This window comes from Dermacentor variabilis, chromosome 7 (genome assembly GCF_050947875.1).
Source record: "Dermacentor variabilis isolate Ectoservices chromosome 7, ASM5094787v1, whole genome shotgun sequence".
Classification (NCBI taxonomy): domain Eukaryota; kingdom Metazoa; phylum Arthropoda; class Arachnida; order Ixodida; family Ixodidae; genus Dermacentor; species Dermacentor variabilis.
In genome coordinates, this window is record NC_134574.1 from 94,992,493 (window position 1) to 95,018,984 (window position 26,492).

Genomic DNA, 26,492 nt, shown 5'->3' on the forward strand with positions numbered 1-26,492 from the left:
TGGATGAACACGACAAGCATGACAGGAACCGACGTGGTCGTAGTGGTAGTCACGGGAGTTACAAGTAAGGTCGGGGCACGCTATCGCTAAAGTGTCACTTGTGTCATCCGCCATGGTACGAGTAAGCTTTGACTGTGTATTTGTAGGTGTAATAAGGATAGACACCTCCAATAAATGTCAAAAGTTTCATCACAGTATACACGGCGGAGGGGCGCAGGTCACAGACTTCAGTGGCAGAACGCAAGCTGTTTTCAGGCTAGTGACGCCAACGACCGTCTGTTGCCAGGTGGCTGGTTCAGGGAAGGGAGGAGGCGCAGCCAGGCTTATTAGGAGAGCGTTGAGGTAAACGAAGGCAATGGATAAGAGTCTATTCAGACAACGTGTGGTACAGTTGCCTAGGGCGCAGACCAAAAGGCAAGTGGTTGCCTGACAAGGAGTCTGCGCCCTTGCTCCCATTCGAGAGCACAAGACATTCAGCGCATAAAATAAACACTAAACGAGATGGAAATACAGAGTGGTTGGTAACATTGAAACGAGAGTTATTTCATATTGAATATTTATGCACAGCAAAGGGTAAAAGATACATGCGCGGAGCATTTATGGAAAAGAACACGTTGAAAGGAAAAAAGACCTGGCTTGGAGTATCTAACTTATGGACAGGTAGTGGTAGCAGGCATAAAGATAACGAATATATAAATTACATTAGAAGCAATGATAATGAGTTCAAAAAATCTGGCCGGGTAGCTTTAGAAGATGCAAATGCGAAAAAAGCATCATTTAGGCGGATATGGGGATTACAACGGTTCTCTAGTGCTGGATCTGTGCGATGAATGAACAGAATGGCATACTAGTTAACAGGGAGAGTAAGTGGCATGGTCAGGTAACGTGGAAGTATGGAAATAGACGGTTTTGTATCGATTTACATTAGTCTCAAAAACCATCTACGAGGACAAGACCAAGTGATGACAGATGAACAAGGAAAAATAAATGAAACGTAAGTAACAAACATCGCAAAAGCATAGACCAGAAATTTGAGGTCTCTTATACAGCATCATGGGAATATGGAAAACTGGTAAACGTTATAGAGCAGCAGATCCGACACAAGTCATAGAAAGTGCTGGATTGCAAAGATGAAACGAAGCAAGGCCGCTATAACCTGAAGCTATTCCAAACTTTTTCTATTCCAATTCTGCAATCAGCACTCCACGAATAGCCAAAAAATTTTCGGGCCGCCCCACTTCTCCTGTCTGTCCCGCAACTTCACTAAAACAGCTATAGTACCCCATTTCATAAAACATGTACACTCTGATTATGTAAGAATAGACCGAGGAAAATAAAAATATTTATTTCTGATTGGACCCTTTTCGACATTATGTTGCTGCTATTGGTCAAGAATTCTTGGCTACGCCAACTTTCCCTGTGTGTCACGTGGATTTACAAAAGCGCGAGAACTCACCACGTCAAAGTGAAGTGTGCGTTTTAAAGGCGCTTTATTGATTATTTTACTGAATATTTTGAGAATACCGCGTTCCGAAAGGAATCGAAGATGGCTGCCAGCCAATCACTCGGGTACTGGCTACTCGTTGCTGCCGGAGCGCAGGCGTTTATATGCGTATACTAAAATTTTTGTGAGGCAGTATAACCTTATCGAGGCCTGTCCGCACGTATACGACATGGTTCTGCCGAGTATTCTTTGCTGAGGATCCGTTTTATCGGCATTCATAGGTTTGCATTGCAACTCGCTGCGATTTTCCTACATGCCGGAAAGATAGTAAGAGCAAACAGACTCATCGTAGACTCCGTCACCACCCTGCTCATCCGGTTATCATTTTCACTGCACTGGCTCGGCCCAATCGAATCCCTCTGCACTTCTGCGTTCTATTCGTCTCTTGTCAGCCAATTGCATAAGAGAAACCATTCCACGTAGGCAACGTTATTTGTTTTGAAAGCCCCCCCCCCCCCCCCACAAAAAAAAGCCATTCAACTCCTAAAACGAGAAGAGCGTTTGATTGGACTGTTCAGACAACGATGCTGGTTACCACCGAATGCTTGCGTCGCCGATTAGGTAAAGTTGATGCCAGCAGATGAAAATAAAACATATTGGAATAGATTTATGCTATAGGACTTGCTGTGGTGGAAACATAAAATAAAGCAAGCTATGGAAGGGCGTAAGCAGGCGAAAGAAAGGTAATCAAGAAGCTTTAATTTTCGCATTGACATGAACATGAAAAAGAAAAACATTATGCAGATCCCGCGCACTGTGCTAAGCGATGTGAGGGTAGCCTTCCGTGCAGGATGCTTTGATTGACGATAATTATCGGAGATGTTGACATCTAAAGCTTACTCTCTTCAAAGTTTAGCCTAACAAGAGTGTTAGAGTGATGTTAAACGATCCCTTGCGGGCACCACTGGTCTTTGTCTGCGTAGTACGCAGAACACAGAGGGAGTGGCGTTTACTTTAGCCGTTCTTGCGCGCCATATTTCACAACCTCTGAGAAGGTAGAGCATAGTCATTCCCTCACATGGCAGGTCGCATTGTGGCAGAAGTATTAAACTTGAATTGGATAATTGGGCTGCATGTGCTAAGAGCACAATCGGATTAGGAGGCACGCCCAATTTCGGAGTCCGTTACAATTCTGACACCGTGATGTTCTCTATCGTGTCCCAAAATGTAAGTGCATGTGATTTTTCTGAAAGGCCCCTAGCAGTGTCATAGCCGCAAAGCTAACGCGACGGGCACAGAAGTGTCGATTTGATGGCTGATGAAGTTTACCTTGAGCTTAAGTTTACCCAGTTTCCCCGAAACCACCATCGTATAGTAGTAGGGTTTGCTAGCTTTCACAGCTCAACTTCCCCCTCCCTGGCATGGGAACTGCCTCTTCTCCACCCTCCCCCCTGTAGCTCTATCTGCCTCCCCTCTAGACTCGCACCGTAGTAGAAAGAAAGCGCTGCAGTTTCTGCAATGCTTATGAGGGGAGTCACGGATCATTACAGCTGACGACAGATTAACGGTCGACAGGTGACAGGTCGTTACAGGTGGCGATGGTGAGGGAACTCCAGTGGGCATTGTGCATATTTGATGCGGTTGGATGAAAACGAGTTCCTAGCGTCGCTTTTCCTCTCTGACTCGCTCTTATCATGTATGCGCTCACTGCTTCCCCCTCCCCGTCCGATCGATGTGGTGTGTATGACAGCAGCATTGGGAAAGACGAAGAAGAGTCAAAGAAAGGTTGCTTTAAAACTGCATATAAGCGGCCACGTCCACTTGCTGGAATGCATTACAGCAGTTGGCTGCAAGCACATTGTACGCCAGCGCACATCTTTGGCACACACCCCGTAAGACACACCAACGCTGCAAAGACATGAGGGTTTTTCTACGAAACTTCTAGGGTCGTACGATAAACACAGAAGGCACGGACGGCAGGTGCGCAACTCGTGTACAATAAACACACTGAAACGAAAGCCATGTACGGACGATACGGGATTAACTTGCAACAGACGAGCAAATTTGATGTTTTCCAATTGACACAGTCACAACGTAAACCGAAACATCACGCAAGGCACATGTGTATCACGGTCTCGTATCAAAAATTTTTGATGCTGCGGGTAATGTTAATAACACAAGGAAGTTATTTAAATTAAGCCACGCCGCAGGTAACACCGCCACAGCGCTGAAAGTAAGGGGCTTTTAGAGTAGTGACGCGAGTCCAAATTGTTTAGATAACGCCATAGCGAAGGCTTTACAAAAACCACGCAACACTATCTCGAAGGCCATGCTTTTGCTGGCTGCAAACAGCAGAAGCGATCGAAAATGAAAACACGTCAAACAATTTCTTTCTACCCTATATTAGCGCGCACAATATATACTGTTCTGTGATTTTTTTTATCGCCGCATCCACACGTTGTTGGGTGCAACGCGGCACAATATTTAGTGTGCTGGAGGTACTGGTTAATATTTTTTGCTTTACCGAGGCCACAGTACTACCCTATTTCAACTGCGACGGTCATCGTATCTATCATGTTCTTGCTGCGCTTTTAATCTGCGGGTCGGTTTGGCGACCTACTACGAAGTGCCTGTCTCATATCATATCTCTCATATGTGACTCCGTTCGCGTGAAAGTAGGTGCCAGAACATAGCTTGCGCCTCCCTGCAGTTTTGCCGTGTGTGTGACATCCCGGAAAAATGTGGACCAACGATGTTCACGCCATGCAGAGCGTTCACTTTGTCCCTGGTTGTCGGGAAAAGTTGTATGAAAGTCGCAAAGAAATAACGCGCATTATTAGTGTGCCACAGCTGGTGCTATACGCAACGCCACGAATGCTGAGAGCAATATCGCAGCACCGGCAACTTGGACGGTGCTTTTTTACCGCGTCATAGCAATTAAAATATTAGTATATGTGCTTGCTAAGTACACGCCTGTTGTGCGTGTTGCTCGTGTAGGCATAGAGTGCTTTGCGAACGTAGGAATGTGAACTCCCACGACAGCAGTGAAACCTGTGTTATTGCTTGCTGAGCACTGGGTGTTAGAATTTAGTTTAAAGAAGTTTATTGCCTTAATGGTAAATTAAAATTCTTGATAAGCGTGTTCTTCCGATGAGAAAGATTATGCTCGGGAGTAGTCGTGGTCATCGTGCGTACCTGTGCGTGAGTTGCCGTTTTTCTCCTGAGGTTGACTAATAACTGCTTATCTGCGTCTTTGCAGATTGCTACTGCAATGACAGAAACATGGAGGCTTACGAAAAGGGTTCTGCTTAAATTAAGCACGGCGCAACGAGCTATGCAAAGAAGAATGATGGGCGTAACGCTAAGGGATAAGAAAAGAGCAGATTGGGTGACGCAACAAACGCGAGTTAATGACATCTTAGTTGAAATCAAGAAAAGGAAATGGGGGGCATGGGAAGGACATGTAATGAGGAGGGAAGATAACCGATGGTCATTAAGGGTTACGGGCTGGATTCCAAGGGAAGGGAAGCGTAGCAGGGGGCGGCAGAAACTTAGGTGAGCGGATGAGATTAAGAAGTTTGCAGGAACAACATGGCCACAATTAGTAAATGACCTGGGTAGCTGGAGAAGTATGGGAGAGGCCTTTGCCCTGCAGTGGGCGTTACCAGGATGATGATGATGACTGCAATGACGCTTCCTTTCTTATACATACTTCGACGTTCTAATTATTTTCTGCGTAGGAGGTTTTTCGGTTAACAAGTTCTATTAGGAAAAATGTAAGTAATCGCAGCTTCTGTGACGGCTGAACGGGTGCCTATTACGATGACATTCATCAAAAATTAGTGTTTGTGCTCTTTTGGCAACCTGTAATAGTGGAGGCTTTGTTATTTTGACTCTTTTACATGCTCATTGCATATGTTCAGAATATGACAGCCTTATTGTGCAAATGTTACATGTTAAGGCAGAATTATTTTGGAGTGTTCATGCCGTGACTTAACACAGCGTCCACATGATAGAGCCACTGAATATGCATTATATAATACCACTGCATATGCGTTATGTTGTGCAGACGTTAATTTTGCAAGGAAGGCACAAGCTGTAATACAAAGGCATAAAATTTATAACATTTGATAAACGGTGTTTGCCTAAAAAGGTGAATTCCCACTGAATAATTTCTAACCCTTATCATCTAGAAAGGACGCTTTTTCTCGTGTATTGATAGTGGGAGCTGGCTCACACATCTTGTTATATATGTGGGATGCCTGACTGATTTTTGCTTTTCAATTTTCATGCATGGGTGAAAAGACATGAACAATCCTAATCGGCTTGAAGCCCCATCATGACAGTGCACTGCCAAGTCGGACGAGCGAACTGGTCTATGGAGTGAGCAATGGTGATCTCATAGGCACATATTTGGGCACCGGCCAGTCGTTGATGTGTACATTTGATCACATGTAAAAAGAATGCAGCACACTGCCTGTGACACAAAGTGGACAAATTTGATGGTAGCTTTCCACAAACAAGCCTTGCTTGCATCGTTGCCTTTCTCGATTCAGTTTTGAACTGTCGTGCATATGATGTCTACAACAGGTTTTGCTGGAAATACATGCGGATAACGGACCAAAAACAAATTGATAAAGGCAGCCAGGCAGCGAAGGCTTCCTTAGTTGAAGATACCCCCAAATTTGTCTTGTGTCGGTCAGGGATTGTGTAGTCTATTGCTCTGTTCATGGGTATGTATGGTCAAATGTACGTTGGGCAGACTGGCTGGTGTATCAGCGCGCTCGCGGCTTATAGAGCAGCAAAGTTCACTCAAGGGACCAATATGTTCATCCCAACTGACTATGTAAAGGCAGGACGAGCTGTCTGCCGGATTTAAGTCGTTCCACATGTTATGTTCACCTACGGCAACCGATTTTCCAACATGTTCAGTGAGGTATGCGACATAAAAAAAAGTGGGGCAACATGTGTAAGCCAGTGCTACTTATGTCACCTGAAAAAGCTGAGTGCCCTGTAAATGGCATGGAATCGCAATAACCGTGCTTATTCAATTTTAGGCAAATACTGTTTACTATGCGTTCATACAATTGTATTACAACTTGTGCCCTCGTTTTGAAAGAATTTCTGTACAAGTGCTCATGCACCGTACATAATTTCATCATTCCTTAAGTCAAAATAAAGGCTAAATTGATAGCTTTTGTGTCCTATAATCTTCCTTTGCCACTTGTTGTCTTGCACATAAACGTTAAGTATGTCAACGCACCAGCTTTCACAGTTACTTGTTACTCATCGTTTATCAACTCGGAACGTCGTTTTGAGCCGGAACAATCTCACAATTTTTCTCACTTCCAGTCAGTGCAGTACTACTTATCTGGCTTCTCATAAAGCATACTAATATGTACTTCATTTTTTGCATTTATGCTTTGTGTAATAATAGCCTCGTTGTACAAGCGATCGGTTGTAGAGATAAAGGCTGCATTTTGGCTGTGGCTAGTTTCTCAGGAGGTGATCAGAGGCAAATACTGGTATATCTCTTCTTCTGGATAACTGGCACAATCTGTACCTCTCTCTGCACGGCACAAAATGTAGGCTCACTGAATCTGCTTATCTGTTCTGTGTACAGTGGTTTGAATGTTACTTTCAGACAAACATAACCCATAAAATTTCGCGTGAAGCCTCCGCACTTATGTCACTGCGCCTACGTGCACTTTCATTCAGACTTCCTTCACTAACAGTACTTGATCACAAAATTAGTTATGGGGTAACCTTGTTGTATAAAAACATCTTTTTTTATGTCACCGTGCTTTTAGGTGAAGTCAAATGTTATTATTTTCTTTCAGGCTGTGCTGTATCTCTGGCGGCCACTAGACTATGCGACTGGTTGTAACGTGGTTGTGGCTTCCACAAGATTACCAAGTTTCATTAAAAGGTTCTTCTATGCATAAGGCTGAGTTGTCATTCTGTCAAAAATAGAACATGGAGCAGTTCATACTTACAACTTTGCCTTGAGAAATAACTTGCTTTCTAGCGAAGCAGAGTCTGTATAAGGAAATTTGGTGCACTTATATTTCTCTCATATCTTCATAGAAAGCCCAACTTTTATTTAAAATTTTGAATAAGCAAGTGTTTGCACTGCTCTTTTGCTTCAAGTATTGCACATGAAATTGTGATCAACCGAATAAACGTAAAGAAATCGTTCACCATTGTAAATATGTGTAGAGCAGTATGAGTCTGGGGCAATCTGATTCACGCATTTTTAATATATAGATATTTGGTTTACCCCCTAAGGCGCCCCCATGGTCCCAGGAATACACCACACCGTGATACAGTTAGCACCATGCGAGCACACCAAACACGCGACATTCAACACGCCAAGGATACCATCGCAGGTAAACTAAACACACCAGACTGGGTTCAAGGTGAATACCAGACCGGGTGCAACAAGCTGGCGACAAGTGTGCAGGCATTCAACAGGGTTATTACAGTACTGCCTTAGGATATCAATGAACTACAAATATATTTTTTTGACCTGGGTACCGCGAACATGCCCTTGCATGACATGCAATGCAGAAGTCAGCATTGCAGCCTTCAGCGTTGTTTGCCAATTTGTTATAGACTCCACCTTAGGGAATGCATCACAAACATATTACAGGGGCGTGAGCCACTCATACAATTGGGACGCATATAGCAATCAAATTCTCCGTTGAAAGACAATAAATTTTTTTCATAAGGGTGGGCTTGCTTTGTGCGCAGCACGTTCGAGAGCATCTGCAGTAAGCCTTTGCCGAACAGGTGACATGTCGTCAGGTTGGATTCGCGGTTCTCATACCACATCTTCAAAGAAGTAGACATGCCGCAGCTTGCCGTCGGAATACCAGTTATTGAATGCAGCGACCCCTTCTTATGCTTCCGGCCAGTTTTACGGGTGTTTAAGAGATGATCCGCGGAAGTAGCGTTCCTCCCTGAGTTGTTGCGGCCCGATTGGGTTTGCTGGCACTGTCATTGTGGTTGTTAAGTTGACCACAATCTTCTTGGTCGTCTCGTATAGAAGTCAATGCTCCGACGGCAGCTTTCGCCGCCCGCGGCTCATTCGAAGGCCCGGGGAAAACGTGGTCCGTTTTTTCGGGCTGCGGGCTTGGACGGCGGCTGTGTGGGGTCGTTCGGTAGATAAATGCGCAGACACCTCTACCTCTATTATTGACGCTTAAGAAAGCAGCTAAATACTGAACTGCAAAATACTGTGAACTATAAATTGCAGAACGCTCCCCATGCATGCAAAATTCATTTTAGGCGTTCTGGAAGCAATCTGATACGTCTGGGACGTCGCTCGAGCGCAGCGTCCCAGTCCTACAAGGTTATCTGTAACTTTTGTCGTAGAACAGTCACTCCATGTGTTTGTTATAGATGCTCATTTCAGCAGACCCACACAAGCAATTCGTGTTTACGCGTCCCTTATACAAAATCAAGACATCAGCGTATTTATATGTGATAGGTTGAGGTCAATCTCACGTGCTGAAGTTTTACCCTGCTTCGCGAAACAGCAGAGCACCGAACACAGAACATTTGGTCGAACTCACCATGAATGCTTCGCAATAAATTTGACGCCTGTCTGGGCAATATATCACATGGCCGAAATCATATGCGTTACATTTTGTAACTGTAAGAGTAACTAGCGGCCTTATGTTGTCGTTAAGTGAAGCAAGTTTGCAATTCAATTGAAAGAGACAAAAGCCTTGGTATGAGGTGAACATCTTATCCTGTTTAAAATTTTGTCACAATATATCTGTTTAGGCAGCGCACATGCTAGAGCCTCACTGGCCATAAGTGTTGAGCGTGCGTTTCCAAATTGAAGAAGCTATGCGGGTTATCACATAAACACTGGCATTTTAATTTTTGGCATTCACACCTTGACATGCAACGATGGCATATGCCATTCTCACTACTCGGAATCAATTTGTGCTATCAGACACATTGTGTCGGTCAGCTGGTGCAATCTTGCTAATACTAGAATGTTATCGTTGGGTTACTGGTCAAGCTACCGTGTGTCTTGCAACAATGCAACGCATTTTTTTTCTTATCTCAATGAAGGTCACCAATACCAGAGTGTTATTAATACTCGCCAATACCAATAATTTCAATTCAGATAACGAACGTCGTATTAATGTATGGGACCTAAATCATTGTAGTGGTTTATGCTACTGAAAATTAGCAGCGCATTGATTTTGAGGTCAATAATTTGAATCGGTGTATTTCGAAGCCTGGTAGACAGCTGCTAGCAAAAGAATAGGACTACTGGTTGATTTCCCTGCTGTCCACATATCAAGACTTACAAGGTCAATGATTAAAGGTTTACTTTATTAAAGGAAAATCGGAACATATTTTATTATCAGGGAAATTCTTGAATAAGCTGCTGCTTGTAGTATTCGATAGGCATTTTGGGTGGATGATTCATGAACTGAATGGAAAATTAGGGGAAATACAGGACGTGAGAAATGTCCAGACAACAGGGTTGTGTTTTCTCACATGTTTCTCGTCCGTTTATGACCCCTTGTCCTTTCGCAGTGTCAGCGCTGAAAAAAAGTCAGTTTGTCTTACATCTCGTTTATTATAACCTATCTTAAGCAATATTCGTGAGAATATTAAAAATATGCAGAGGCTATCCTGCAAGTAACTAATGTTTTCTATCGGTATTTCTTTCTTTCTTTCTTTCTTTCTTTCTTTCTTTCTTTACAGAAGGAAATAAATGCTAATAACGGATTGGAAGCAACTAAAGCGGCCTTTAAAGCGCTTTTGAGGCTACTAGTGTATAATAACGAAACATTTTTGAAGGTACAGACGTCTTTTTAAACGCTCAGCGTCATCGCCAAATGTCGCCGCCCTCATTGCAACACTTTTCCGAAGATTTCATGAAAGAGACATAGCGTGAGGACCTAGTGATTGGTGCGCGACAAAAACAAAAAAACTACACAAAAATATAGATAAATCAACCATACAAATTCCCAGCGTCCGCCGCCTTTCGCCCCCAAATATGTACAACAGAAATGTTTGCATGGTCATTCTTTCTATCGCCCAATTTTCCCAAAATATATTGCTGCGTCTAGAGAACGATCTCATTTTTGTTTTCGGCGCAATTTAATACAACACCGGAGCCACTTCATTCCAGCTGCTGCTCCGAGAGATACAAGTTTTGATAGGCAGATTGGCATTCGAGAAGAGCTTCCCAAAGAAGCTATGAGGTATGCTACAAAATGTTGTAACATCAATCTCAAATGTATTCGTACGTAGGCATATATCCTCGTTCCACTGCTGCCATTGTGGTGGTAAACACGCTAAACGCCATGGTAATCATACAGACAAAACCAAAGTTTAGGAAGGCCGAACAAAGGCACCGACCTTCTGACATGGAATGAGAAGGTCTGTTTTGAAAAATGTTACACATGTTAGTTCATTCAAAGTTTGATAAGAAGGAGGTTCTGCATGTATCTTTCGAACATAGATGAAAATTTTATACCACTTACTGCAGCGACATGAAAAGCTACTGAGAAAGAAAACTGGTTCCTTCTAATATCAGTGCCATAATTATCATAACTAATTATTACTAACGAAAATCGGGTCCCTCGCCTAACAGCCCTTCTTGTCGTTTATTACATAACGAGAGTTCACCCGAAAAGATCACGTTCTCGTGACGCCTGCGGCAAAAATACGTTCCACATCCACCGCCAAAGTCCGTGAGTGGTGGCGCTGGCTAACACTCCCAGGATTCTGCTAGAAAAGATAAATACTCAAGAAAGAGGATGGGAAAACGGCGCCGCGGTAGCTCACTCGGTAGAGCATGGCACGCGTAATGCGAAGGTTGTCGGTGAGTTCCCCAGCTGCGGCAAGTTGTTTCTTCACCTACTTTCATTTCCATTAATTTATCGTTTCTTTATTTCATTTATTGCACAAGTAATGTCCCCTGTGTTGTCCTTGGTGTCAGTGTTTGTTGGCTTCGTATGATATAACTAATAAAAATCGGGCCACTCAGTTAACAACCTCCTTCTTATTTACCGTTTGCTTCAGGTGCTTTGTTTTGAGTAATAGTTTGTCGCTCACTAAAGAGGGCTTTGTGGATCTGCCGACATATATCGTCATAATGAAAAACGCAGCCTGTTTAGTTCTTTGCAGTAAGCACTGAAGACCGTGAATGCTTGAGGTGAACTTATGTGTATAAATATGACTAATTTGAGCTCGAAGAGGATGTAGCTAGCTAAATCGCAAATGTAATTATTAGTGATATTCATGTATTCCGTAGGTGTACTTCGCCTAAAAATATTGCAACAAAAAAACGAAAATTAGAAGAATGATTACTGGATTTAACAGAGGATTTAACACCATACCTCAGTTGTCCAAACAATAGCGATAACCTATTCGCTTTATGGTGTCCTGCAACACATTGTAGTATATATAAATATAAACGTAACTGTTGAGTTCGCGTCATGTTCGTTTCCGGTTATTGTATATGAAACGCCTTACAGCCTAATAAACACGTTCCCCAGCTATTGCCGGGATATTCTGTGGCGGGTCTTCGAGGTGCCACCTTGCAGTAACTACACCTACAAGTTACGCTGTAATGACAATATACTATGTCGAATAACAAAAATGACTAACATTTGCGTCGTGATTTCTTCAGAGAGCTATAAGAAATAGGAACTGTTCAAACAAGTTTTAATGCAGCTTCACCGTGCTTTATTAAATATTTTCAGAATGCTGAAAGCTATATATTCTGAATTCACTTTGATATTTACGTTTTATGTTTGTACGTACCATACATAGCTTCTTTACATCTCTTGCTCATGAGCGCTAGCAGGTGGGAGTCGCTGTTGACGAATGCCTAGCAGATATATTTTAATAAACAGCATCTTGCATTCATAAATTTATGACGCCTGCTACTTTCAAATATCCTACCAGCGCAACCGAATCATGTGATCAGTGTTATGAGACTTGCTAAGAAACGTCACATCATCAAATAGACAATGTAACTATTTCAGCAGCAACTCTAAAGGGTGGTGATATTGATATCTTCATAAATTGCACATGCCCTACAAATATTGCCCCAAAATACAACAGCAAGAAGTAAGATACTTTGTTGATCATTTGTCGAAACAATAGTGGTCTACTGTTTCTTTAAGGCGTGGTGAAATACATTGTAGTGGATATGTCAACCTAACTGCTTAGTTCGAGTTATGTTCCTGCATGTTTATCAAATACGAAACCTCTTACTTCCTAATAAAGACATTCTCCAGCTATTTCCAGCGCATTATGCGGTAGGGATTACAGCTAGCAGCACCCAATGACAATAAGACTTGGAAATTACACGGTTGTGCCGATTGAATGAAAAGAGTGCCATTACCCAAGCACAAGATCGCTCCCTAGAGTTGGTGTTGCGCGTCGCAAAACAAATTATTTCCATAGCTCACAGGGAAACTAACGTGATATAATTAAAAAAAATTCCGATTGTAGAAAAAACATCGTCTTTTGGCTTCTTATACCATAGCTTGTAACACTCTGACATGTCCTCTCAAGTTAAACGCTTCAGCATAATTTTCCTTTCGTTGAATATTGTTGGCACAGCCCCGAAATGCGAAACGAGTTAGAGATTTGTGACCAAAAGAGTATATTGGAGGAGTGATTGCTGCTACTGGAGAGGGCGTTCCATACATGAAAAGTGCGTGCCAAGAGCTTTCGCACTATTCATAAAGAGTGGGCAGAGGAATTATGTTAATGCAAGAAATCCCTACCTCTGTTTCGATAAATTTTTCACACGCTGCGACTAAATTGTGCTTTGACATTTGCTGTGGTGCCAATTTCATGCAGGCACTTTCTCGCCAGGTGGGTGTACGTCTCAAGCGCTGATGTCCTCGTGAAATGGCTGAACAATCTACTTATGTGCAGGGCCCTGAATTCTAGAACGACCCGCAATACCACAGCCAATGCTCTAAACGAGGCAGCATAATGCGCTACCAATGTCCGAGTCAAGGTCGACAAAAACTGAGTCGCCATGACTTATTTTTACTTTAACTTTACATTCATTTTGAAGGGTTACTTGCTTAAACGCTTAATTTTCACTGTCTTCCTTACCTTTCATCTTGATACAGTATTTGTAAGTTGAAGTTTCATCGCAGCTGATCACCCTAGCTAGCATTTATCGGTCTCGTCAGAAGTATTACAATCAATGCAATGTTGTTTTATCGCAAAGTAAGCAGTTCTGTCCCCACTTTCGAGCATTCATTTCTAAATAGTAATTTCAGTCAGTATCCGCTCAATGGATTCCATTCGAAAACAAAATGTTCTATGAAATAATTTAAGCTACCCGGCTGTCTCAGTGGACCAGATAATGCATAAAAGCAATCTTTTGTTCGTTTTCGGAGGACAAGGAGCATCCAGACTTTTCATCGTGCTTTGGGCGTTCACAATTATCCTGAATACACAGGACCTACTTGAATAGAGCTTTTCTCTTTATGTTGTTCTTTTCATTGAGGTTTCGATGCCTTCGAGGAACTTCAGCATTATTTTTGCTCTTTGTTATAAGAACTTTCATAATGATTTTTCGTTCCATCCACTGGTTGGCCTTTCTAACGACAAGCACAGAATTGCAGGCATAAAGTTTTTGCTTGCCATACACCTATCTAGATTGTTATATATCTCACCTAAAAGTTTTTAAGCTGAGAAAGTGGCATGGTGGTGCAGTTGCACCCTCTTCGAGTTCTTTGCTTACTGACTAAGTAAAGCTCTGTCAGAAACCTCCTGTGATTAGCAAACGCTTCCTTTTCTGCGCAATACTCTTTCGAAGGTTATTCAATGAGCTCTTTGAAGGCAAAGTGGAGCGTTCCTTGGCATTGATACATAATAGCTAAACAGAGAACAAGAAAGCGAGTAGGCAGCATGTCGCGAAGAGAAGCGCTTTCGAGCATGTTGCAACCGGTAGGTAACGACCCAGTGTAAGAGGTACTAAGAAACATTTATAGCGAGCATATTCGTCAACGTTGTGTTGACGCGTTCAGCGAAGCCGTTCATTTTCGGAGTGAGAGAGAGAAAACATAAGCAGTGTGTTCAGTGGTGCTTGTTTGTTCATCTTTAGATTAAAAACAGAAACAGCGAAACACTGGACAAGAGTAAAGAGCACAGCCCTGTGCTCTTTAGTCACTCCTCCTGTGCTGCCCTGTTCTTTTCTATTCTAGATCTATTCTATCTTTTCTATTCTAGTTTTTATTCTAGAGAAAATATTTATTCTTAATGCGGTGAGGTGAATTCCTCATAGGTTGCATTCCTTAGTTGAGGGCCGCACTGCTTCTGCAACCCTTTCCGTGCCTTCTGGATAAGCCGTCGATGCTATTATGGCTACAAGCTGGTCAGTGCAGTCTCTGAGGAGGAAGGTGAAGGAACAGGGGAGCAGTCCAGTGAGTGTGGGCATTGCCAGGCGCAGACATATACAGTGGGCTTTTCTTCATAGTGAAGACAGCATGAGTGATAATGTGTGGGGTGGACCAGGTGAAGATAAAACGTAAAGATGAATTAGTATGTAGCAGTCGCCACCCGATGACTACACGTCGGAGAAGGTCCTGCTACTTGTCGTCATAAGAGCTGCACGTACGCTTGCTGGGGCAGTCTCAGAGTTGATTTATTGCCACACGGAAGAGGGCGTGTTCTCGCTCGTCTCGCTCTGCGTCAGATTATGGTAGGGAAGGTGGCCGAATAATCTGCCAATTGTTAGGAATCGCACGATTAGCAGTACATCGTAGATCATATGTGCGTCGTGTCTAACATGCAGTTCCTATAAAACCGACATCGGTTACCAAAGGAGTCCCAGCGCGGCATTGTGTGCCGTGCGGAGAAGGTTGGTAATTGGGGAGAGCAGGTGTATTCTGCAGGTGTCCACCTTGTGGACATGTCCGGTTGGTCACCTAACGAAGTTCTGATTGGCTGGCCTGGGGCATGCGTCCGAAGGAGAAAGGTGCTTTCAGCCAATTATCACTTCAGCAGAAGAAGAAATTGGCATGTCTACTCGGTGGACACTTACGAAATAGCGCCCCTAATTCGTCTCGGTCTTAGTCAGGTTATGGTAGCGGAGGTGGTAGGTGACTGCAAATTACGAGGGCTTACGCGATTACCAGTAAGAATAACACATTTTCTAGGCGAACGTACGTTGTATCGAACATGCAGTTCGTATAGGGCGGGCATCGACTACATTCGAAAAGAAAACGTGCATGTGGTAAATGAATAGCAGATGAGAAATACCGAAAGAAATTGGTTTGTTGAGCATAAAACAGGATACACCAGTAACACAAGTAGCATAAAAGGCTGGCCGAAGCGCACGATGTTGCTTAGTCGAAAGCAGCTCTAACTTATTGGCTTCCTTAGCGTGGCTGGAGGTAACAGATCAAAGGCTCAGTACTAATATGGGGAGATATTTAGGCTGGAATGCAAAGCGGCTGAAATCTACCACACCAGAGCTGATACGTGGCGCTGCTGTTAGAGGTTGCAAGAGAATATGTACGGCGGAGGAGAACGATATAGACCAAGCCCCCCCCCCTAAAAAAAGACAGTAAAATATCCTAGTCGATAAGCACGACACCCCAAAATATGGGATCACAAGTGTCATATGAAGAATAAAGTTTAGTTATACTTTGTCACAGGGTTAGAGTGGGTGTCGAAAAAAGCAGTCACCGTCCGGGTGAGGGCATTAATTTAAGCGAAACTAAAAGCGTGCATGCTGGTGTGTATTAGTGATGAAGTGCTCGATATGCAGGTACGCTTCATTTGCATTACAGCCTGCAAGGGCACAAAATCAATTTTCAATTCAAAACGAACCAAGAAGTAGCCGCCACGAAAATGCTATGTAGCAAGAAACAAGGATACATGTTTTCTCAAATGCACTGCATAAGAAATAGAGTGACACAAACTTCGTCGGTATGCATATGAGAAAGGGGCCTTTAAGGAATAAACTTTTAAGGATGCATAAGCTAGGCCTTTTTGAGTGGAACGCGATAGCAGTCTAAGATCCATGAATGCTTGTAATGCTTGCCAGCAACTGCAGCTAATGTAACCATAATGTTTACAGCGATCGATGACTTCACGAGCGTACTCAGTTGCAACAGGTGACACACAAGGGAGGAAGGTGTCAAACAGTAATGTGGGTCGCGACCATACAAATGATAAAAGGGTGAATATTCTGTGGTGTCATGTCGGGAGGAGTTATATGCGGACGTCACGTATACGCCAGCGTGGCGTCCCAGTCGCCGTCATCGTTGAAGGCGTACATCGACAGGATCTATGTGATTGTACGGATGAGACGTTCGATAAGACCGTTCGTTTGAGGGTGGTATGTAGTGGACAGCTTGTGCTCAGTAGCACAAGAGCAGAGGAGGTCATCGACAACTCGAGACAAGAACGAACGCAGCGGTCTGTAACTAACTGTCGAGGTGCACCGTGGTGGAGAATCGTGTCGTGGAGGAGAAAATCGGCGACGTCGGTTGCGCAAAAAGTCGGCAACGCCTTTTTTATCATGTAGCGCGTCATCAAGTTGTGAGAAAAGAGCCTAGCTGGTCAAGGCCTACGCGCAAGGACGGTTCAGAGGGAACTTCAATTGGACGGAGTCGTCCGCAGGTGGCAGGGCAGATTTCTTACGGCGCTGACACAATTCGCGATTTGCGACATAACGACACACAGAGCGGTAGAGACCCGGCCAAAAGAATCGGCGTCGTACGTGGTCGTATGTACGCAAAACTCTGAGTTGTCCCGCTGTCGGTGCATTGTGAAGATCTTCGAGAACGACGGGTCGCAGGTGACGAGGAAGGACAAGGAACAACTCAGGGGCGTCAGGCTTGATATTCGGCGCTAGAGGAGGCCGTCGTGCAGCACGAACATGCGGCATGCATCGGCAAGCATGCGTCGCGTTGTTGTTCAGCGCGCATGTCGGCCATGTCAGTCGGAACCATCACGCAGGTCCCCGGATCATGCGCAACAGGATCGGTAGGATCCACGGGGTGACTTGAGAGGCAGTCAGCGTCCTTGTGGAGGCGTCCAGTCTTGTAATGGACACTAAATAAAAATTCCTGAAGCCGCAAAGCCTAGCGAAGAAGCCGTCCAGTCGGATCCCGTAGAGAAGACAGCCAGCAGAGTGCGTGCTGAAGCACTTGGGCAGCGGCTGGGGTAAGGACCTTCTTTAAACGTCTTCGTAGACTAGCGTTCATCACAGAAACGTGGGCTCCAGTGTGGACGAGTGCTTGGACATGTACGCCGTCTTTTTCAAAGTCAATTAAACTTCTCCTTGTGGGCACAGACAGTGGATTTGCTGCTGTAACGGCAATGTAGCACCACCGCCGAGGTGTGCTTTTCCTAGTTTTTCGAAATGATGCGGCCAAAACCCACAGGGGACGAAAGGCGACGTGGCTGCCGTGAACGGGAAGATGGTCGACGTGTTTGAGTTCAACGAGACAAGCATTTTAATCGAAACGACTCAGGTTGGTCGGCGTGTGAGGTGTTGAGGGCCACGAGTTGCGACAGTATCAGGCGACATGTCCAATGCGGAGACAAGTGAAACATATGGGCTGGTCATGGCGACGCATGCTGCTGTGCTTGTTGATCATCTCATGTCGACGTTGCGGCAGTATTGGGAAGTCTGGTGAATGGCTGCAAGACGCGTCGGCTTTTGGCCTGCTCGAATTTTCAGCACTCTTTAATGATTGCATGAACTGTGGAGCAGCTTCTGCACATGAGCAGATTAAACGCGTCGTCAGCAATACCCTTAAGCACATGCCCGACCTTATCAGCTTCTGTCATGTCGCGATCAACCTTACGACAAAGAGCCAGTACGTCCTCGAAGAACGAGGCTCTGGAATCCAGGGGAGATTTGGCACAGGATTCCAGTTCCTGCGTTGCGGCAATTTTACGGCCGGCTGGTTTTCCAAACCAACCCGTCAATTTCTCTTTGCATTGGTCCCAGCTGGTTAGCTCCTCTTCTTAGTTTTTGTAACACACCTTTCTCGTGCCGCTTAGGTAGAACAACAGGTTAGCTAGCATAAGCGTAGGGTCCCATCTGTTTATTCCAGTCTCGCGTTCGTACATGGACACCCACCCTTCAATGTCGGCGCCATCGATCCCGCGGAAAGTTCCACGATCCTTGGTTGGCACAACGACATCCGAAGGTGACGCACAAGGCGACAACGATGTGGATCCCTAATGTTCACTGTCATTCATGTTGCAGACGGTGATGCAACGTCCACTGCGGAGCTCCGTTGCCAGCCGCGGTGCGCGGCACCTTCACCAACATGTTACGGGGATGGAGGGAGTATATATATATATATATATATATATATATATATATATATATATATATATATATATATATATATATATATATATATATATATATATATATATATATATATATATATATATAGTTAAGAAGGCTGACCACAAACAACCCGTCAGCGTCTCGCAATCTTCTTCTTCCTCTCTTCCTTCATCCTTCCGTAACAATATGTACTGTAGAAATTTTTTTCGCCATTTCGAATAAAAGTTGATGCCAGAAAAGGCCACACGTAGGGGAGAAACTTTCTTTCCTCCTTTCTTTCTTTCTGTCTTTCTTTATTAAAACGTAAAAGATAAAGTCAAATATTTTGTCAGCCCACGAAAGCAATGATGCTGTTGAAGGGGACTGGGCAGGGCTCTGGCTCAAATCTCGTCTCGTGCTCTAAGAACAGAGGAAAGAAAAGGAAGAGAGAAAAATAAAAAGTACAAAAACAAAATTGCATTTCTTGTGTGCCCCACAAGGAACAACCTGTAATCCGCATAGCAACGATGCATTTATGCGGAACACCGTGTATTTGCCTTCAACAAGGCCTAATACAAGAACACAATTTCGATCCCTCCTCCCTTCAATTCCCCACCATTTTCCTCCATCGCTCGTCTAATTTCTTGTATTTCTTCCTGTACGAGCCATAGTTTAAGCAAAGACATATTAAAGCAGCAAAATTTATGTACAGCACATCCCTCTATATAATCATATACAGTCTTCAATGTGTTGCAAAAGTGGCAGTCATCAGTCACTTCGTACTGTAGAAGGCGCTAGCTGCGAAGGGGTTAATGTTCCTATTTGCACCTGTTACATTCCTTAAACATATTTTTGTCATTTACGGTAAAAAAGAAACCTTCACATTAGGTGATTTCTTTGTTGAATTTCTTCCAGCTTGCAGGTGTAACCTTTATTCAGGCTTGTGAGAAAGGAGAGAAGATTTGTATTACTATGAGCAAGACAGGAATACATGTATCCCAAATGGGGCTATTGCAACTGCAACGCATTTTCTGTGCAGTGGGAGTGTGAGCGACACTGTGTAGATCAACCCGGCCGTGGTTAGTCGCATATGTTTTTACCATTCCATAAAACAGATGCCCCAATAAAGTTCTGGACAACACAATTATGAAGACGGTGTGTGCTTTTTATGGGTTTCCCGAAGCACTGATGGGATCTGTGCAACTTCTTGGGCTTTCTAACCTATTATGTAATAGTGCTCAACTGTTCAATGTAAAACATATTTTTTATGCACTACTTACAGATACAGCGAGGAATATCATAGATGAATTAGGCGTAATTTCTCTCCAACAGCCACCTCATCAATTCCGACAATTCCAAATTTCAGGTCCGACATGCAGCGGGTGTGGGCGGTTAATAATGGTTTCAGCCGAGACAAGTGCGCAATGTGACAAACAGACTGGATAAAATTTCCAGCAAGGTCTTGGGGGACTCGATCGGACAAGTGATCGTAACTTTATGTGCCAATCATAAGCTCGTCGGAAACATTTAAATGATGGGATTGTGTCTAGAGACAAATAGAAGAGAATCCAACTTGCTGGTCGATTCAACGCTTTAGTTTAGCTATGAGTAATAAAGGCATGCCAGGGCTATGTCGCGTGTTAAAATAGCCAGAGCAGAAGCGTCACGGTCGTAAACGTGGTTCAAAGTTGCGCGTTGGAGCCCATGAAAACATAAAGCATCATGGAACTAGGTCAGTAGGTGGAATATCTAGCGACTCACTGCTTGTTAGTTTGTGGCGTAAATGTCAGCAACTCGCAGCGTAAACGTCAGTTCATCGTAACTTATGAAGGGCAAGGTAATGTTCTAGTCAGGAAGAATGCAGGTGCAACTCTTCGCTAGCATATGACTAGGATTCAGTGTTCTTATTTTGAAAAAGAAAGAAACAACTTTGTTATGCTATTCTGGACTTTTCAGTAAGTTTATTAGGTCCATAAAGATAGATTTACAAAAGCCTTATGAGTGACATCAGCGATGATTTTCCTACGTACTTGCTTTCCAGTAAAGAGAGTCTGACTAGGTAAAGCTGAGGCAACATTCTACAATCCAGGCTCCACGGAAGTGTTTTCTCTCTTGGAAATTCCAAAACCTCCTGGACACCATTGAGAGTGGCCGTTATCATTGCTAGAAAACGTACGTTCTTTCTGATTGTTTGTGCCGTGGTAGATACATACTCTGCTAAACAGAATACGTTGGCGTTTAGTATAAACACCTTTGTATGCCTGTCATCCGCTGCTGGTCTATGTCTGCCACGCTGAACTACCATTCGTGACATAAAGCAAACTAGAGAAATCATTTGTCCTGGTGATGGGAAAGTTTGGTCAGGTACGTCAAACATGCTTCTACAACAAGATGACAAAGCCTATTCTAGAGTGTAATTAACGTAGCACAACTTCGCCAACAGTACCTATAGTAGTTGTTGGTACTATTGAATCCTGCTTCTCAGCAACTACGATCTAAGCGTTTGCAGCGCATTATCCTTTTGAGATGATAGCAACGGTAATGCGAATAGCAATTGCTCATATAATGGGTACGCTACTTCTCATGACATATTTTAGATGATGTGGTCATTACTAGAATCGTTTTTCATTCCTTTCGCTGCGCTGTATATCGCTACATTGCTTTAATGACTACCGCAATGGCATTTAAATTCATGCTGATGCGGGTGCTGCCAGATGTGTTTGTTTTTCCTCAAAGAATGGCTCATAGCGAGAGGAACGTAATCAGCGTTTCAAGCTGTAGTGAAATCTTAAATGAAGAGGGGCGCATAGCCATGGAATAATAGCTACTGACTTCAATTGATGAGAATCAATGTTGATAAAGAAAAACCAAGCGCAACGTAGAACAGGCTGCGCATTAATTCTAGTAGCAATAAAAATATACGCTCAAAGTTTTATATTGCAGTTCTTGCCTACGCAATTACCAAAGAAATAGTAAAACGAAATGGACTGTTTCTTCTTCCAGCTCATGAAAGAATGTAACGAATCCTTGCGACAGCGAACTTTCCTTTAGTGCAAAGGAGGCACTCGCCCAAGAAAACTGAGTTTTCTGTGGCACCTCCAGGGCTCATGAGGTGCACACCAGTTAAATCAATGAACACGCTTTTCGCGCCGCTGAAGATACGTAGCAAGATTGTATGATCCTTCCTACCCGCTACATCCCGCTGACGCAAAACCTCCAGGACGTTGCCGAGATGTATTAATTTCTACAAGAACAGCAATGTCAAAGACCAACGAGCGATTAAGCAATAAAGAACTAGTAGGCAGAAAACATGACAGCGTTTCTATAAACTTGCCCTGAATCGTTAATTACCTCAAGCATAGGTATATCGATGTGTTTGAAATTTTAGGTGAGAAGCATAGAGTTTGACATGACGCGGAACACATTTCATTTTTTTTAACTGAACGTCGTAATATCGTTGAGGTGTTCCTATGCAGTCAGCCCAGCAACAGTATGTGTGCCTTACAAGCAAGCGTTGCGGTCATTTGATATTACATCGCTACACAGTCAGCTGAAAGCAGGTTTGAGCAAAGAGTTTTCTGTAGAAAGAAGTTGATGGCTAATGAAAGAATGCTTCTTGAAGTTAAATTAGCGCGCTGACAGGATATATTTATGTATCTGCGGGGGACATGCAATTTAGAACATATGCTCTTGTGGTGTCCCTCGTTACGACAGGATAAGCATATCACTGAAACGAAGTGGAACTTGGCCCTGAAGAGCTCGGAATACAACCGTGACCTTTGGACTGTCCAGAGAGCCTGCGATGCGGCGGTTAAGTTAGGCCTGACTGTTCCCACGTGGGAGCGGCCTGCGGTGTCGCCCTAATGGGCGCCACTTCTCTGTATTGTTTTAATAAATTTCTTCGTATCCGTATCGAGCCTATTATTGTGTTCAGTAACTCACAGAGGAAGGAGACGAATTTCTCATAGTGCGATCGACATCGTTTTTTATTGTGAAGCTGTATATGGGCCAAGACAAAACGCTTGTGGTCCGACCTCACAAATCCTCCTGCAGGAGTTATAACCATTGTTTATGGGGGATATGGGTGCAGTGGCCCATATATTAATAGCGAAGCTATATATGCCTTGGAGAAATACTCTCGGTCTGACCAGACAAGCCCTCCTGGGGAAGGTGTGGCGCGCCTTTGGCCGACACATAGGTTTTATTTCTTTGAACAATTGGCTCCATGCTTCAGGATCAGCTGGAATGTTTGCAGGATTCGAAAATAATTTCTATACTGGTTTTTCTACCACTGCTGTGCTTTACATGTGTACAACCACTCTGAGTTTTTGCCGTTGCTGTGCAATGATAAAGTGGGTGCGTATAGGAAAACTCGTGAAATAGAGGTTGTTTTCTGGATGCTTATCCTAATATGTTTTTAATACTTAAACTCTGCATCAACAGAGAAGTTCAAATTATTCTTCGCAGTCATCACTCGAATTGTAATGAACAATGTAGGCATTGTGTAAGTCCCTAGTGTATTATTGCCCTCGACCCCTCACCCCCAAAGGAAACGCTTGAAAGAAATACTCGTTCACACTTGTGTCCCAATATTTTTCGACAGCTTATGTGATATATAACGTACACAAATTTCGATAGAGCTGTTATAGGCTAAATAGAAGCCGCTGATTTCCATGGGCACGAGGTGTTGAGATTAAACCACGTCATTTATTCCTGGCTGCATACGTACCATAGTAAGCTATTATCTCTGCCACGAATTCACCAGCATGAGAGTCAGCATTGAATGGGTTGTTCATGTATTTTAATAGCAAACACGTTCCGACAATATTAGGTCTTATGATAGTACACCACCCTCCAGTGTATTGGCACTGCTTTCTTCATTCTCCAAAATATAAATATTTATAAAATATAAAATATATAAAAATTTCTTGTCGAAGTACTCATCGGCCATTGGTAGTTCAAATTTGGTAATTCAGCAACCTGTTGTCTTCTTTCCTGCATTAGCATTGACGCCTGTGTCAACTTTTTCCTTGTTAGATATGCTCATTCTGCTCGCTTCGCACTGGGATTGTGGGAATTTGCAGAGCCGGACATACCTATTGTCGCAGGGTATGCGCCCCTACACTACATACATGTGCACCTCTTTATGTATGTACATGTGAAAAGACAGACCGATAGTAATAAACACGACCCCATAGAAATAACCGTTTGCTTCAGAACACTTCTAAGATTTATTTTCCTCAACTGCAAGTATGCGTCGCAAAACTTAGATGTCAAAACGTGAATTTTAAAAGCGTATGTGTAACTACCCACTTTCCATGTTATTCTTTCCTTGCTAATGTAAGAAACAAGTAATTTCCCACTATTCACTACACTATACTATGCATGAGTTATTGGCTACGAAATGAAGGGTGCATTACTTAAACGTACTTGTGCCATCAGTGCTATTAGTAGTCCCGCCTCTTTCTTGTATACATGTGCAAAATAATAACATATTAGTTTGCAACGCAATACATTATATAAAATTCACTATTCTGTGTCATATATCTTATATTCATTGTTTGCCCTTTCGAGTTCTCGCACGCGCTTGACAGTCGCACGTTTTACGCATTCTTCAAAGGCGAAGTGGCGTCCGAGTTAGCTGATGAGTGTTCGTCGCCTCCTGTCTCGTCTGGTGGCAAGGCTTAGAGACAGATCATCACCCTCGGCAGAAAATACCTGACGAAGCACAAAAAATGAGTGTATACGACATCTACGCAGAAACAGGGCAAACTGAAAGAGAAATCGTAACCGTCGGCGGGTACAAATGTGCGAGCAAGCCGACTTATGCACCGCAAAACCAATGCGAGGATCAGCGGCGCACTCTTACTGATGCCGCAGAGATACCAAATCTCGCAGCATTTTTACTGGTGCTGTGCCTAACATGGAATACCGACTACGAAGCCAAAACCAAATTTCACTCTTAAAATAAAAGTGAAACTCGAACCAAAGTGAACCTGAGTACTCTGTGCAGGAAGAAACATGCTAACCTTGCTTCTTCACGTGCCACATTTAGGCTACATAGATGTCGCCACAATGCTGTGGAGCCTTATGAACCTAAATACGTTCAAAGAAAATCACCCCACAATCTTTCTGCTCCCATCCTCCTTCCATCTTCCTCATACCTAGACTATCCCTAATCATCCCAAGGTGCCAAAATTTTAAACGTCTGTGTGAAACCATGTAGGTTTTTTATTCGTCTTAATAAATTTAGCACCATTGCTTGTTTTTAAACTGTATTCCTTGTGGTAAATCTTTATTTATGCAAATGTTGGCGCAATACATGATCAGTGAAAATAATTTGGAACCATTTGAATGCGCTATTTACAAGTGCACGTGAAGCTGTCATGTGGCTCCACTATGTCAACTGTTCACATGCAATAGCGGCAGCGCGTGAGCACTTCGGCTTAAAGAAAGAATAGAGCCTACTTGAGGCTTCTTTCTCTGGGACCTCGATGGCTTCACACTCCATAGCATATTGAATGCATTCCAAGCCATAAATATGCAGCTGTCGAAGTGGACGGAGACAAGTAACTATATGCAAAGCTACATAAGGGTTTAGACCATGTAGATACTCATATTATCTTTGTAGTGACTGAGTACAAACATATTTCGAAAGATCATAATGTTCCTTATGAACAACATTTGGAGATATTAGGGGGGCACTTGAACACGTAGGCTGGTAATTGCAATGCGGTATGCTAAAACACGAGCGCATATATGAATCTATGTTGCATGCAGCCAAAGAGGTGATGATATTGTCCTTGTAGTAACTAACTACAAACATATTTCAAAAAGTCATATTTGACTTTATGAGTATCATTGGGAAAAATTAAGGGAGCCCTCGAAGATGTAGGCAAGAAAATGTTATGTGGTATTCTAAAAGCACCAGCGCATATATGAATGTTTGTTCATGCTGTCAAAGAGACGATGAGACTATCTTTGTAGCAACTCAATAGACAGATATTTAAAAAACTCATAATATACCTAATAATATCATTTGGAGATATTAAGGGAGCTGTCGAACACGTAGGCAGGGAATTGGTATGTGGTATCCCAAAACACGAGCGCACAGTTGAATGTTTGGCGCATGTTGCGAGACAGATGTACAGTGTGTTTCACCTAACTTTAGCCAAACTGGAAAAATCTGTAAATAACACGTATCTGAATAGAACAAAGGTACTGTTGTTTTGTGTCTCTTGCAGATACTCTGATTATGTATATCTTTCCTGCTTATTTGGATAATTAGTCTTAATTATTCCTACTCCAATATTATTAATAAATGAAAATGGTGAAAGAGATAACTTTAGAACAGCATGGTAAACTCCCGATAGCGGTTACTGTTACTCAATACTTGCTACATAAAGTTTTTTTTTCTTAGCGTGAAATAGGTGTGCGATTACATGCAAAGCGCCTTGAGAGGAATGTCGCGTGTCAATGTTGCGTGTACTCGCAGGCTTCGTTCACGCTGGTAAAAAATACTTTTATCTAGCATCTATTGCGCAACAGAAAGTAGTATCCGGAGTTTGTTAGGTTGCCTCATAATTATCTCGTTCACACTTTTTCTGTAGTTATAAGTCAGAAACGGCGTAATCAAGGTTAATGATCCAAGTAGACGGCATGCGAAAAATATATTGCCTTTGCAATATATATATATATATATTGTACTTTCGACTATACCGGGCTTTTTAAAACATA